General features: G+C 41.5%; 1 non-coding gene across 1 annotated transcript; it reads left to right on the forward strand.

Moving 5' to 3' along the window:
* The first annotated feature begins 1879 nt into the window (after positions 1 to 1879).
* LOC136733970 (U5 spliceosomal RNA) lies at positions 1880 to 1994 on the forward strand. The gene has a single exon (XR_010810350.1). It is a non-coding gene; the product is annotated as a U5 spliceosomal RNA (small nuclear RNA).
* Positions 1995 to 15151: the final 13157 nt, after the last annotated feature.

Raw genomic sequence — 15151 nt, forward strand, 5'->3', positions numbered from 1 at the left:
ACACACTTTCACACACAATCACTTTCACAGACAGACACACACACACACTTTCACACAGAGACAGACACACACACACTTACATACATACATACATACATACATACAGTGAGGGAAAAAAGTATTTGATCCCCTGCTGATTTTGTACGTTTGCCCACTGACAAAGAAATGATCAGTCTATAATTTTAATGGTAGGTGTATTTTAGCAGTGAGAGACAGAATAACAACAAGAAAATCCAGAAAAACGCATTTCAAAAAAGTTATAAATTGATTTGCATGTTAATGAGGGAAATAAGTATTTGATCCCCTATCAATCAGCAAGATTTCTGGCTCCCAGGTGTCTTTCATACAGGTAACGAGCTGAGATTAGGAGCACTCTCTTAAAGGGAGTGCTCCTAATCTCAGCTCGTTACCTGTATAAAAGACACTTGTCCACAGAAGCAATCAATCAATCAGATTCCAAACTCTCCACCATGGCCAAAGAGCTGTCCAAGGATGTCAGGGACAAGATTGTAGACCTACACAAGGCTGGAATGGGCTACAAGACCATCACCAAGCAGCTTGGTGAGAAGGTGACAACAGTTGGTGCGATTATTCGCAAATGGAAGAAACACAAAATAACTGTCAGTCTCCCTCAGTCTGGGGCTCCATGCAAGATCTCACCTCGTGGAGTTTCAATGATCATGAGAACGGTGAGGAATCAGCCCAGAACTACATGGGAGGATCTTGTTAATGATCTCAAGGTAGCTGGGACCATAGTCACCAAGAAAACAATTGGTAACACACTACGCCATGAAGGACTGAAATCCTGCAGCGCCCCCGCAAGGTCCCCCTGCTCAAGAAAGCACATGTACAGGCCCGTCTGAAGTTTGCCAATGAACATCTGAATGATTCAGAGGAGAACTGGGTGAAAGTGGTCTCAGATGAGACCAAAATCAAGCTGTTTGCCATCAACTCAACTCGCCGTGTTTGGAGGAGGAGGAATGACCCCAAGAACACCATTCCCACCATCAAACAAGGAGGTGGAAACATTATGCTTTGGGGCTGTTTTTCTGCTAAGGGGACAGGACAACTGCACCGCATCAAAGGGACGATGGACGGGGCCATGTACCGTCAAATCATGGGTGAGAACCCTAAGCCAGGGCATTGAAAATGGGTCAAATACTTATTTCCCTCATTAACATGCAAATCAATTTATAACTTTTTTGAAATGCATTTTTCTGGATTTTCTTGTTGTTATTCTGTCTCTCACTGCTAAAATACACCTACCATTAAAATTATAGACTGATCATTTCTTTGTCAGTGGGCAAACGTACAAAATCAGCAGGGTATCAATTACTTTTTTCCCCCACTGTACATACATATATATGGAAAAGAAACATTACAAGTATAAATCACAATAAGATGTAATAAAGTACAGATAAACAAAGTGTAATAAAATGTGATCTGTTTGAAAATGCAGGGACGTCACTGGAAAAGATGATGTCTGGATGGCAGCATATGTTGCTCCAAAATGTGTACATCTCTTCTGCAAAAATGGTGCCCTCACAGATGTGCGAGTTACATGACAGACAGACAGACAGACACTCACACACACTGTCACACCCACACACACACTTTCACAGAGAGACATATACACACACACACACACACACACACACACTTTCACACAGAGACAGGCACACACACGTACAGACACACACACTAACTTTCACACAGAGACAGACACACACACACACACACACACATACATACATACATATGGAAAAGAAACAATACTTTTATAAATCACAATAAGATGTAATAAAGTACAGAAAAACTAAATGTAAGAAAATGTGATCTTTAATACACACAAATATGTATGGCTGGTCGGATGCGTCTTGGACTCGGGTTCCTCTTCATTACGTATAACGCTTTTGCCTTTTGCTAAAGCTTTCCGTGGAGGGGATCGTGGGTGAGTTTGTACCATTCTTGGGGGGCTCTGCCTTGTTGGGGCGGAGCTGTGATCCAGGTGAACAGCAGATCGGGCATAGGTGGGCATGTGGGCAGAGGAGTAGGAAGGCCGGTCAAGCAAATAAGCTTGCTAAGGTACGCAGCAGCAGCAAGCAGCCCCCCCATCCAGCCAGCCAGCCAGTCTGGCTGGCAGTGACTGAGTGGTTGACAGACGGCAAGCAACGGAATGTACGTGCTCTGTGATGTCATAGCAGTCAGCTGAGAGAGGCTCGTGATGTCATCGCTGAGCTGGCTGGCTGGCTGGCTCTGTGTGTGTGTGTGTCTGTGTCTGTCTGTTTTTCTGTTTGTCAGTCTGTCTGTCTGTCTCTCTCTCTCTCTCTCTCTCTCTCTCTCTCTCCCTCTCAATTCAATTCATTTGTATTGTCAAAGCAATTGGACATACATACATACATACATACATATATGTAGCGTAAGGTACACTTATACATTTCAATTAAAGAAGTGAATTCATAGTATCACCTTATCACGAATCCTGGAGTCTTGTAGAACTCAATTTCTGTAATAATTGGACGCAGACACCAATTCCAAAGATATAAATTGTCAAATTTATTTAAAAACAAAGACTAAATGTAGCACTACACTAATTATACAAAAGGGAAAAACTAATTAAAATTCAACTCTAGATCAACAAATCAAAGACAAATCACTTCCGTGACCAAATCAAAGACCATGGGATCCCATAGGATAACACACAAATCGTTAAACAAAAAAGGTTATAAACACATTGACTACAATACCGGTTAGTAATTCTAGGAATCACTAAGAAACAGTTGAAAGTGCTAAATTGCAGTTTCAGAAGATGAAAAAAACCTGTAACTGATGGGATATGTAGTACTTTATACTCGAGTGGTCTATGCGATTACACCCTGTTGGTGTTATTAAGAATGCCAAGTACCAGAATGCAGAGCGGGACTGTTTTTTGTGCCGTGACTTGTCGGGGGAAAAAGGCGCAGAAAAAACGGACGAGAAGGTGAAGGTAGTATGGCGGTGATGCACGCGTTGGTGAAGTGGGAAAGCGGGGTCGACAAAGACTCTTACAGCGTGATTCCCACTGCTTGCTTTCGCAATTTTGATTTATTCAGCATTGCTGATGATGACGAAGAGACGACTCGAAACTTCAGAGCAGAGTGGAGAGACACGAACAAACCTCCAAAAGGTGGATGGCCTGTCCATGAAGCGCAGATCATTATGACTGGTAACAATGTTTATTTAAAAAAAAAAAACATTAAAGTCTTTACATGCTATTTGATATATACAATCACAGTATATTTGAAATGAATGTTTAAGTTATTAATGTGTTGTACTTCTAACATACTCTTATAACATGGTAGGTGGTGGTGAGGGCGCTAAAAACTCGTCATACTTGACTGGCATTTGTAAGAACGATTTATTGTGTGTTGTGCTTTACAATAAAATCCCCCAAATCACAAAATAAATTAAACCAGATATAATTTAACTTCAGTTTTGATTCAGTGTTGGCTGTTCATCTTAATTTGTATGATCAAAGCACAGTATTTTTATGACACATAAATATAATCCCCAAATATCTGTGGACATAATGCAGGGTTTTATTTATTTTATTTTTATTTTAGGAAAAGAAGGCGAACTAAGAAGAAAACTTAATGACCTAACAAAAATGCCCTGTCCTAAAATGAAGAGAGTACCTAAACCAAACAAAAAACTTCAAATTTCAGATGATAGTGACCTTGATGAACCACAGTTACCGGTGAGATAATTACTGCAAATATTAAATAAATGTATTGCAGGATTGTTTTTTTTTAATCATATTCATATATATATATATTTTCATTTTAAACTCTTTTCCTCTCTGAATACAGCACAAAATAAGAAAGAAAACCGATGGAGCTTCAAGAATTAGATCCCGTCATATTCTACAGACATTTAAAGAGTCCAGTGAAGTTGAGCTACAGCAAAAAGTTAAGCAGCTCGAAAAGGAAAACACAAGACTTAAAAATGAAAACCAATGTCTTCGAAACCGTATGGTTGATGGTAAGTTTTTTTATTTATAGCAAATAATTCCTTACCTTGATAAATGTTATTCTTCAGTAATTTAGATTCCAGAGTAATGTATTATAGTTGATCATACTGAAGTAATCTAGAACCACAATACAGACTCTTAATGTGCACTGTCTAATAGTATAATAATACTGATTATTAAATAAAGTTTTTCAACATAACTTCTTAATCCTACATTAATGACTATATGCATTACATTAGACCTGGTAATTCTTGTATTTTATCTTTTTTATTTTTTTCGTAGCTAATGTTAATGACCCACAAAAAGGTCAGTTTGCCAATAACATAGAGCAAGTCTCTCAAGTATAATTGCAGGCATTGATGGTTTTGTTTTCACTTTGTATTAAATATATGACTAGAAATGATTATCATTTAATACTAAGGTTTTTTTCTCCAGAGATTCCAGACCTTTTGGATAATCTGAAAATTTTTTTAACAAAAGCCACATTTATCAGCGATGAAGACAAAAGTGTGTCACCATCAAGTGGTTCTGACAGCCCCACAGCAAATTGTTCTGAATCTGACAAAGAATCACCAAAACAGGTATAACACTCTTGGTCTACAATATTACAAAGACAAGGTAAAAATATATATATTGAAAACAAATATTGGTTGTAAACAATCTAATGATGCTACATTATCAGTTATATTCATAGTTATAGTTGATAATAAGAATGTAATTGAATTATGGGTGTCACAGATTCACTGACTTTATTATGTCTGTAAATTAATAAACTTAGAATTGAGACATACTGTGGTCTTTAATAACACATTTCTGTAACAAAATCACAGCCTTACTGATAATGTATTCCACTTAACATAATATAAGAATAGTTTGGGGATAAACTTGTTTTTTATTTACCATTGTCTTTTAGGTGGAAATATTCCCAGGCACTGGAGTTTACATTGACAAACTGTCCTGGATCCTTGCAGAGAGGTGCAGCACGAATACGTCATATGCAAGAACCCTGACGGTTGCTGTCTTTGACTTTCCAACATTATTAAAGAGCAATCTTCGTGGTGGTGGCAGCAAGAGAGATCCAACTTCGGAGAAAAAGACACCTCTGGATCGCTTAAAGGTGGAAGCCATATATGGTATGTAAATGCTGTTGTACAAAATTTCTAACTCTCCTTTTTAACTGTATAGAACACAAAGGGTTAGCATTTGAAATGTTCCTTTGGCCTTTGTTTTAGTTTCAGAGACTAGAGTTAATTTATTAATAAATAATAATACCTTACATGTAGCAGCTGGAAAGATCCCAAAGTGCTCTACAGACTCACTTCACCCACCACCCTCTGGGGTGCAGCCATTTTGTACCAGCAGATTACTACACAGCAGTAAAGGTGGAGTCGTAACAAATTTGTTAGACCTGATTGAGGGAAGCCTGACTTAGAATTCAGCCACGTCACTCTTTCAACAACACCTTGTAAATCACCTTGGATTAATGCTTCAGACATATTAATACATAATAATAATGAATAGTGCCATGGGATCCTTGACAATATAAACTTTCATGTCTCATTTAAATTTGACTTTTGAGCAAATACTTCACATTTCAGTCCAGTTGTGCCACATCAATGTAATGCTTAAGCAAGGTATTAATGGAGAAAAGACTGCCTTTGCATAGCTGCTTCGCCAAGTACAGATTTTACTATGAACTAGTGTAAGACAAGTTTAAGAGCATACACCAAAACGTTTAAATACACCCACACACAAAAATGTTGATTTACTGTGGCAATATGTAACTAATGAACCCTTCTCAAAGATATGTGGTATGTTTATTAAAAGATTTTTATATATCTATGTGCAAGTCATTAAATCTATGTGATACATGTTTTTTAGGGGCTACCTTGAAAAAATTGCCCAGTACCCCAAAGAGTGTAATTGGTGGTGCAATTAACAGCAAGATAAATGAACTACGACACAGAATGAAACCAGAGTGAAGATTTGAAGAACCAGATCTGTATTTTTTGTTTTGTTTTCAACAGGGTTGGGGTCAATTCCAATTAAATTTTTAATTCCCTTTTCAATTCAATTCCAATAAAGAATATTATGTGAATGCAAAAAGTAATTGCAATTTTGAATTGATTTGTAGGAGGAATTGGAATTGAAAAACAGGAATTGACCCCAACCATGGTTTTCAGTGAGTGTTGTACAAATTGATAGGTCAGGGTTTCTGTAAAAACTTAATAGAGGCCAGCAGGCGTGCACGATCTGGGAAAAACTGCTCCACTACAACAGACCTCTTTCCCTTCGTTTTCTCTAAAAACCTCCTGATATCCTTCACTGCAGCTCTGACTCACCGAGGACGAGGAGGCGAGAGAGGAATCCGTGAAGCCGCCCTCACTGTCACTCCGAGCCGCGATGCTCCAGCGTGTAGCCGGACCTTTCCCCACCAAGCCGCTCGCTACCCCAGCTTCACTACTGTGCCACCACTTCTTTTACTGCCACTATTTACCAACACCGTCCGTGCTCCCTCCCAGCACCTTCTTAGTGCGTTTTTTCCACCCGGCGCCTCGGCTTGTACCGCCGAGCCTGGCCCTGCCTCCTCCTCGGCTACACCCTGTGTGTCTGTCCGCCCGTCTGCTGGCTGCCGAGGTTGTTCCTCGTCACTAACCAGCGCCCCGTGCACCGCCTCAACACCATCTCCCCCCGGCGTCTCGGTCGTCACTATCCCCCGCTGCCTCGACCCCGTCCCCCAGCTGTGCGTCATCGCCTCCGGGCAGCTCTTCCCCCGTCACGGCATCAGTGGTACCATCGGTCCGACCGGCGACTGTCTCCTCCGCCGGGGCTCGATCTCTGTCTGCCCGCTGCATCTGTGGCTGCGGGCCGGTGTCTCTATTCCTCCCCGCGTCGCCCCGCTCCTCCTCCCGCTCCCTGTCCTGCTCGGGACAGTTCCTCACGACATGCCCCTCGCTCCCACACCTGAAACACTTCATGGACTCCGAAGTAGCGAACACGACGTAGTCGGTATTGTCGATCTTAAATTTAAAAATGACATTAAGATCCTCATTGATGTTATTGAGGATCATATACAGCTGCCTTCGGAAGGACACGACGTGTTTCAGTTGCGGGGCTTTGCAGCCCAGCGGGACCCTCTTAATGCCGGACATCAGCTGCCCGAGCCGGTGCGGATGAACGGAGGGACGTTAGACAGCGTTACCTTCCGGGCAGGAGCAGCGAGCGGCAACACCGGGGTGAAAGTGTCGTCTAACACTGTGCCATTAGCCACTAGCTGATTGAGCAGATCAGTGGTTTTTAAGAAGATAACAATGGCAGCAGACTTGATATTTTCACACCCTGCTACCTCCCCAACCGCTAACACACACTGCTCTAGGGGGCAGAACTGCACCGGAGCGATCTTGACTCCATGGCGTCGGGTCAGTTTTTCAAAAGACGCATTCAGGGGGTCCGACCCCCCGACCCGGGAAGAACTACCGGTACTCCCCCCTCCCCTCCCCTGTTCCCCCACAATAAGAAAAGCACTGAAAACAGAAGACAAAATAAACAAACTGAAAAAAGTAAAGCAACAAAAAAACGCAGCCAAAGGACAGAGCTCTCAGCAGCACTCCCGCTCACTGCAGACCCCTCCCACACACTCCCAGCTGAGAGAGAGAGAGAGAGAGAGAGAGTTAGTGTCTGTCTGTCTCTCTCTCTCTGTAGATGCATCATAGGGAACATATGTAACAATCTCTCTTTTTGTTTACCAAAAATGAGAATGAACGTATTTCAAGTGGGTGTTGCCTTGGTTGGAAACGTTTTAAGATTATTTATGAAGTGTAAAGTGGATTTGTCTCAGTTCTCCGTAGTTTTCAATGTATGTGCCATTCAGTAGCGTTCATGTTACAGATGTGCCCTATGCAGTGGTAGGGTCAATAAAATGTCAGTAAAACTTTATTTTAGCAATTATGGAGGGGAAGAACTGCAAATAGCGGGTCCCCACTAATTATCTAACTTACCAACAACGTTTAAAATTAGGTCTTGCGAAGCTGCCAAATAATGCTGTATAATCGTATGTGTCTTCATACACCGGCTGCTATAGTCTGATAGCTTTGATTATATATATATATTTTCTCGTGAACCACAAATGCTATTTGCTTGATTTTTACAGAGTATGTTATAAATACCATTCTTATGAAGCCTGACAAATTGTATGCTGTAATTATGAATATTTTCAAATCATTTGTTTGTTTTTCCTAACATGTTACAAATGTTCCCTATGTGAAAGATGCATTATATCTTAATAACGTCTAAACAATTAAAGATATACAGATTATTATTTTCGGTAAAGTTATAACACATTGCTATTAACTATGTGTGTCAGTAAAAGTTTAAAAAATCCTAACAATTTTTTATTGATCCTGCAAAATAAGTGTTTAGGGAACATTTGTAACATAGTTAGGGTTAGCCACTGGGTAAGGGTTACATCTTCAGCAGTAAGTTTATTCATGTTAATTATTCTCATCAATGTTAAAGAACAATAAGTTCTATCATGTGTGTCGATAAAATGCTGATATTCCATAACGTTTGCTTGTGTATTCTGCAAAACACATATTTAGGGAACATTTGTAACATTAGGGTTACGATTTGCCATAGACGCGGAATGAGTTTGATTGTGATGTTAAATGGGGTTTAAAGACGCAGTCGCCTCGGTGCTGATTACTATTGCTGTGTTTCTCCACTTCTACTCCATGCTTGGGAACGCCCACATCCAGTGACGTCAAAACCGGTGGAAAAGCGGGCCGGTTCAAAAAAGATCAGCTGGATCCCAGGCCGAGCAGCAGCTCCGGCTCCAGCACCGGCACCATGTCGCTGGAAAAGCGCTAAGTGAGCTCACAGTGAGCTCAGTGTAATGTCTGCTCTGGTGAGCTCACAGTGTGACCTAGTCGTGAGTTCACGTCTTCACTGGGTAGTCCATGACAACTTAATTGACTCAATTCTTGGGCTTAATTGGTCAAAATGACCATTGGTTGAAGGTACTCAGGGACTGATGTGTAGAGAGACTTATTAAACCTGCAGGATTGTGGTTTTCCCAGAACAGAATTAACCAGTGTAGCGTTATGTTGGGTGTATTCTGATAAGAGCATTTTAGCTCTGAGCTGAAGCACTGATCTAAAGAAGACCTCTCCCCCCCAAATTTATCAGATTTCCTTAACTCATCAGCATGTGAACTGGTTTACATCAAAGTGACAGTCTTGGGAGGATGGCACCGAGAATGGGCCAAATAGCTTGGAATCCCTGCTGTGAGATGTCTGGGGAAGGGGGCCTGTAGGAAATAAAAACTCTTTGAAATGGACGAGAGCCGAAATCCCGACACAGAGCTACGAACCCGTGCCAACCGGCATTTCCAAAAGATGGCATGGATTGACATCAGTCATAAATCAAGCCCCCCTCCAATAGGACACTGGGGGCTGAAACCGAAATCCAATCTCACAAACTAAAGAACCAATCACCTATTGATCTGACAGGCGTATAAAGGGTAACGCACGGCATCTCTCTCTCTCTCTCACCTAAACCAGTAACTCGCTGCCACAGCTCAACTTGTATCTCTGTTGCCAGAACCGGAACCAGAAACCAACTAAGTCTTTGCCAGCAACAGAAGGGTTAAACTGGGAGAAGGAGATTGAGCCGTAGGAAGAATTCTTTTAAAGGACTTTATTAAATAAAGAACTTTACAGACTGCGCTGCCCGCCTGTGCCCAGCCATCCAGCTGGACAATTGACTAAGTCGACTGAATACGAAAGTCATTTAAATAGCTATTTGAGTCTTAAGAAACTTGACCCTTGGAACGAACAGGGCCCTGCTTTCCTCAAAGACTTTGTCTTCAAGTTTGTGGTTAAAATACTTAATTTAATCGTGGGATTGTATGGAATAATAATAACAACTGTAAAACATAAGAGAAGGGCCTAATAATAAACACAATACACAATAGACTAGAACCCTTAGAATATAATAATACGAACATCTTCATGATTAGTATGATTGTACTTTGGATAATATATTAATGCAAGTTGATAACATATTTTACAGAAAATGGGTTTTAGGAATTGTGACCAAAAAACTAAAATAATTGCTTCAGGGACCACTGCTCCTTTTATCAAGACCAATGTATAGCCCACTTTTCTTTTAAATTATGTTTAAAACAAAATTGAAGAAGCAGTGGTTAGTTCTGAATCAAACATATTGACCCCCTCACTCAATCTGTAAGTCCTGCAGCAAACATTGGAATATGCATAGATATTTGCACAGACTGGTATAAATGTCCCTTATAACTAACCAAATGCCATTTTTGTTGTTTGAAAAGTGCCCAACATCTTACCAGTATGTCCTTTTAGTATGTCACAAAGGTTCCCTAAGGCACAGAAACTTAGAATACAGAGCAAACACAAGTTTCAACCATTGAAATACTTACTAATTTGATTGTTTCACGGACATCAATATCTGGACAATCATAAATATCAAGACTGGCCGTTTCTGGTGCACCTCCAAGCAGCACATGGATCATTGCAGGACTTCCGATATGGAGGGAATTAAGTGGTCAGGTTCTCCTTCAAATAACAATGTTTTATCAGTGATTCCTGAGGAGGGAGGAAATCAAATAAGAATACACATCAAATCACATATATATATATACAGTGAGGGAAAAAAGTATTTGATCCCCTGCTGATTTAGTATGTTTGCCCACTCACAAAGAAATGATCAGTCTATAATTGTAATGGTAGGTGTATTTTAACAGTGAGAGACAGAATAACAACAAAAAAATCAAGAAAAACGCATTTCAAAAAAGTTATACATTGATTTGCATGTTAATGAGGGAAATAAGTATTTGACCCCTTCGACTTAGTACTTGGTGGCAAAACCCTTGTTGGCAATCACAGAGGTCAGACGTTTCTTGTAGTTGGCCACCAGGTTTGCACACATCTCAGGAGGGATTTTGTCCCACTCCTCTTTGCACATCCTCTCCAAGTCATTAAGGTTTCGAGGCTGACGTTTGGCAACTCGAACCTTCAGCTCCCTCCACAGATTTTCTATGGGATTAAGGTCTGGAGACTGGCTAGACCACTCCAGGACCTTAATGTGCTTCTTCTTGAGCCACTCCTTTGTTGCCTTGGTTGTGTGTTTTGGGTCATTGTCATGCTGGAATACCCATCCATGACCCATTTTCAATGCCCTGGCTGAGGGAAGGAGGTTCTCACCCAAGATTTGACGCTACATGGCCCCGTCAATCGTCCCTTTGATGTGGTGCAGTTGTCCTGTCCCCTTAGCAGAAAAACACCCCCAAAGCATAATGTTTCCACCTCCATGTTTGACGGTGGGGATGGTGTTCTTGGGGTCATAGGCAGCATTCCTCCTCCTCCAAACACGGCGAGTTGAGTTGATGCCAAAGAGCTCGATTTTGATCTCATCTGACCACAACACTTTCACCCAGTTCTCCTCTGAATCATTCAGATGTTCATTGGCAAACTTCAGACGGGCCTCTACATGTGCTTTCTTGAGCAGGGGGACCTTGCAGGCGCTGCAGGATTTCAGTCCTTCACTGCATAGTGTTACTAATTGTTTTCTTGGTGACTATGGTCCCAGCTGCCTTGAGATCATTAACAAGATCCTCCTGTGTAGTTCTGGGCTGATTCCTCACCGTTCTCATGATCACTGAAACTCCACGAGGTGAGATCTTGCATGGAGCTCCAGACCGAGGGAGACTGACAGTTATTTTGTGTTTCTTCCATTTGCGAATAATCGCACCAACTGTTGTCACCTTCTCACCAAGCTGCTTGGTGATGGTCTTGTAGCCCATTCCAGCCTTGTGTAGGTCTACAATCTTGTCCCTGACATCCTTGGACAGCTCTTTGGCCATGGTGGAGAGTTTGGAATCTGATTGATTGATTGCTTCTGTGGACAGGTGTCTTTTATACAGGTAATGAGCTGAGATTAGGAGCACTCTCTTAAAGGGAGTGCTCCTAATCTCAGCTCGTTACCTGTATAAAAGGGGACAATATTAGGTATAGATATCCTTAGAGAAGCCGGCGCACTAGTGGATGCTAATAATAATTGCATAATATGGACCAATACACACGGGAATAAAAAGAATACACAAAGATACGCAACAAATTGTGCTAGTATCTCACTCACACCGTCAACACCTCATATATGGCCAGACACACCACTTGGACACGTATGTCAGGAATTTCCTGATGTTTGGGCAACACATAAACTAGATTGTGGTCTGGCACAAATTGAACCTATAGTAATCCCAGGTCCAGTACACAAAGCACATAAACAGTATCCTATTAAACCAGAAGCTTTTACAGCAGTTCAGACAATTATTCAAACATTGCAAAATGAAGGAATAATACGCGAAACGCATTCAACCACTAATTCTCCAATCTGGCCAGTGGCAAAACCAGACGGCTCATGGTGACTCACAATTGATTACACACAATTGAATAAAGTTACACCCCGGTTACACCCGATTGTAGCCAATCCCAACACTATATTAAATGATTTGAAACCTGAACACTCTATTTTTACCATCCTGGATATTAGCAATGGATTTTGGAGCCTGCCACTCCACTCTGATTCCCAAGATAAATTTGCGTTTACTGTATGTGACAAACAGTACACATGGACTAGAGTGCCACAGGGATTTCACAACAGTCCGACACTCTTTCACCAGGCAATGGCCAAGACCTTAGAAGGAATGGATCTGACACCCTGGAATAGTTTAATCATCCAGTACGTGGATGATCTTTTGATTGCGTCTCCTGATGAGTCCTCGGTGTCTTACAAAAGGCAGGATTTAAAGCAAGCCCTAAGAAAGCACAAATAGGCTTAACTAAGGTTCAATATCTCGGACACAACATTTCACAAGGACAAAAATCTATGACGCATAATAGGCAAGAAGCCATTCTAAATATGCCAAAACCACATAATGTTAGGGCTGTGCGTAAAGTTATGGGGCTCCTTAATGATTGCCGCACTTTCATCCCTAATTTCACACAAGCCACAGGTCCGATACAGGCGTTAATCAAAGGGAGCCCGGCTCCCTTGGACCCCATAGACTGGGGACATGAACAGGAAATAGCCTATCGTGTAATAAAACAGGCTCTCAGCAATGCCCCCGCCCTCGGGTTACCAGATCATACTAAACCATTTCACCTCTACTGTTCCCAAGATGGGATCTATTATACAGCAGTTCCGACACGTCCCGTCGCCTATTACTCCACAAAGCAACCTACGGTAGCAGCAGGCATGCATCGCTGTATGGCAGCAGTAGACTGCGCCTCTTGGGCAGTGCAGGCATGTGATTCGATTGTAATGAACACACAGTTGATTCTGCACACAGGACACACGTTAGTTGAATTATTACACACCGGCAAATTGCGTTCAGTCTCCGATAGTAGACGAGCTAGATGGGAAGCTGTTTTGCTCCCCAGAGATAAATCCATACAAATAATAAAAGACACACGAGTAAACCCAGCAGATGGGATGTTAGGGGAGGGAGAAGAGCATACATGCTCTGAGCTGGTTCTCCAGGAGGACCACAGTCGCTTCCTAGAAAACCCCCTCACAGACCCTGACTTGGAACTATATGTTGATGGATCCAGGAAAATAAAAGATGGAATTCCCCACACTGGGTGGGCGGTGGTATTGGATGATAGCACCGTCGTAAAAACAGGATCCCTGCCAGGACACTGTTCAGCCCAAGTGGCAGAACTCGTGGCGCTGACTGAGTCATTAAAAATAGCGAAAGACATTAAAGTTAACATTTTCACTGACAGTCACTATGCATTTGGAGTAGTACACGACTATATGGCAACCTGGGAACGTAGAGGGTTTATAACAACAGCAGGAGAAGTAATCAAAAATTATGAGTATGTCCTTAGTTGAATCATGGACAGATAACAAATGTGTCCAAATGACACGCACCTATGCAAATGCCCTTAATAAAACAAAATGTTGGGTTTGTTCCCACATTCCACACGACACTAAGAAAGGGGTTCCAATGATCCCCATTCCAATTCCAGGATTTTCTGATTATTCACAACTTAGAGTTGCCTCTAATGTACGGTATGCATATGATTATGCCTTAGGCATCACAGGAGAATGGTACTTTAGACCGAAGATGGATCAGAATAATCAAAGCAACTACAAAGATACACCAGTCCTCCGGAGAAAAAACCCTCTGGGGATGGCTTGCTGATACCTTTGGTAATCTGGGTATGATTGTGTTACATGGATTGATATCGGTAGTTACTATTCTGCTATGTCTGTATGTTTCTTTTTTATGTCTTAAATACACTGTTCAAAGAGCATCTCAACAACTTTGTAAACCTCATAATGTATCTACTATGGTTACAGCTGCAATTAAAACACCCTCGTTGGCAGACGTTCTCTAAATTTCTACTAAACGACACCATCCCTCACTCGGGAGGAGCAAAACTCACACACCCATTGACACAAATCTTATTCTATCCCCTTGGTTCTGGAGGCTCCATGTGACTGAGGACAAATGGATTTAGTATCAAAGGCAATAAACCTCATGACTCAAGGAAAACCAAAGGATGCATTGGAAAGATACTATTACAAAGGTCACTCTGCTCCATGAGACACCTTCAGGACATTCTGTACATTCACATTTAGGGACACACACTTATCGCTCTCCCAGACAGCAGGGACACCCTTACACTCGCCGTACACACATATACACCCCACGGGGAAGGGTTGGGATGAAGGAGCTGAAAACGCAGCGTCAAATCTTCCTAACCCCTAAGGGGATTTGCTTGTAACTGACAAACATAACTTTTTGGCTTCTTTCTGCTTTGCTCTATTGCCAAACAGCAGAGAATGAAGACTCTGTATAGGAAGTTGAAGAAAGTGTTTTGTGATAACTATATAATGTTTTATATTAATACTAGCATTAGAAGTAGTTTGTATACAGACTGAGCAGATTAGATTTAGCAGCACAAGTAAAGGGTCAACAAGGTTAGTTTGTTAGAAACTCCTGTCAGTAATGAAAGATCACACAGTGCCGAAATAGCCTACAGATGTCTGCTGAGAATTTGTTTATGACTTAATCGTTTCTCCAGATAGGCAGGAATTGTT

The sequence above is a fragment of the Amia ocellicauda genome, unplaced genomic scaffold (genome assembly GCF_036373705.1).
Source record: "Amia ocellicauda isolate fAmiCal2 unplaced genomic scaffold, fAmiCal2.hap1 HAP1_SCAFFOLD_38, whole genome shotgun sequence".
NCBI lineage: Eukaryota > Metazoa > Chordata > Actinopteri > Amiiformes > Amiidae > Amia > Amia ocellicauda.